General features: G+C 40.7%; 1 protein-coding gene across 1 annotated transcript in view; it reads right to left on the reverse strand.

Annotated features, from left to right (window-relative positions):
- Positions 1 to 1,809, reverse strand: part of LOC101859312 (prickle planar cell polarity protein 3) — a gene marked incomplete at its 5' end in the record, with an annotated part of 65,794 nt that overhangs the window by 38,281 nt on the left and 25,704 nt on the right.

Consider the following 1,809-nt stretch of genomic DNA (forward strand, 5'->3'; position numbering starts at 1 on the left):
AGGGGGGGGGTAGGGAGTGAAAGGAATATAGAGGGTAAGGTTGAGAGAGAGAGAGAGAGAGAGAGAGAGAGAGAGAGAGAGAGAGAGAGACTGAAAGACAGCAAAAGAAGAGCAGAGACAGCGAGAGAAAAGGAATCTTTGCATATTCATGCAATTCTATTCAGGAAAAAGACAACGGCAAAAGCAAACAGAGACTTTTCACCCGACCTGACCCTCATCCAGACCACCCTGTTCACGCCTCCACTTCCCTCTCTATTCAATAATATCCTTTAGAGAACATAATGAACATTCTAGAATTACACAAAATTATTTTACAGCCAATTCTTAAGTACCGTGTCCTTTCAAGACCATTAAACAACCGACCAAAAACTGCCAGAATATGTATGATATATAAAATCTCTGTGCGGGTTCTCAACGGTGAGAAACGGCAATGATGAGAAAACAGGAGACGTGGAAAGCTTTAACAAACAAAATTCCGAATTAGACACCCCCTGGGAAATGAATTAAGAGGCACGTTTCGTCAAAAAGCAAACAAATAATTACCTGGAACGTTTACACAAACCATAAACAAACACGGCACTCCGAAAAAAAACAACCTTAAAACATCGCTTTTAAAGACATTTAAAACCGCCTTTTTCTTTTTGTAAAATGCGGGGGCGGGGAGGGGGCACAGCAGAGAGAGAGAGAGAGAGAGAGAGAGAGAGAGAGAGAGAGAGAGAGGGGGAAGGAAGAGGAGGAGGGCGAAACTAAAGAGATGCAGAGAAAGAAATAATATAGAAAGAAAGAAAGAAAGATAGAAAGATAGAAGGAAAGAAAGAAAAAAAGAAAGCAAGAAAAAGTAGGCCAAGGGACAAAGAGAGAGAAGGAGGGTGGTGACGGTCCCCAAGCAGTGACTTTACCACTACGTTGGGAACCAGTTGTCATTCAGAATACTAGTGTGTCTCGACGCACTGGAATCAGGCGCTCGTCAGTTTTTGGGCGTGTAGAGTTATTGGTATCACCTGGAAGCTTACTTATTTGCCTTGTTTTCTAGGAAAATAATTCCCATCTACCTGGAACAGAAGTCAAGATATTTGCGACTGAAGGGTGTGGGGGTGCTCTGGTTTCTGAGGTAGAATTAGCGAAAAAATGGCTGCCAAAGTTTGGTAACTTCTATAGATTTAGAGTCCTTGAAAACTAAAATTTGGCACATTTTGTGTCTTTAATCAACGTTTATAAGTAAAATCCACATACAAATGTGTTTTTAAAGTGGACATAAAAAATGTTGAGCCAAGGGGGAAAAAAAAGAAAATAAGAAAGCAAATTGCCCATCAGCCAAAAAACCCAAACGTTTTCGTTGATTTCATTATTTTGACGAGGGGCTGATTTCACCCCGCTGCCTCAAAAATAATCATTCTCAGGTGACAGGCTTTAATGGATGTTTTTATGCGGGAATTCCCATTGTCCCCGCGTTGTAAGTCCGTCCTTTGAGAAGAACAAAGCGTTTGGCCGTGTTTCAGCGCTCTACTAGCTGTGTTTTATAAGTATTTTTACATTACAAAAGGCTTCCATTAAATAGACATTGTAGATCCATAAAGTTATTGGACGGGTTTTTATTTAAGTGAATGAATTAGACCTATCACGTGAGTCATAGGCTATTCCTGCGGGCGCTGTTGTCTTTTCTACTAATGCTGCTGCTGCTGTTGCAGCTGTTGCTACAGCTGTTGCTGCTGCTACAACAACAACAACAACAACAACAACAACAATTACTACTACTACTACTACTACTACTACTACTACTACTACTACTACTACTACTACTACTACTAC

The sequence above is a fragment of the Aplysia californica genome, unplaced genomic scaffold (assembly GCF_000002075.1).
Source record: "Aplysia californica isolate F4 #8 unplaced genomic scaffold, AplCal3.0 scaffold00057, whole genome shotgun sequence".
Classification (NCBI taxonomy): domain Eukaryota; kingdom Metazoa; phylum Mollusca; class Gastropoda; order Aplysiida; family Aplysiidae; genus Aplysia; species Aplysia californica.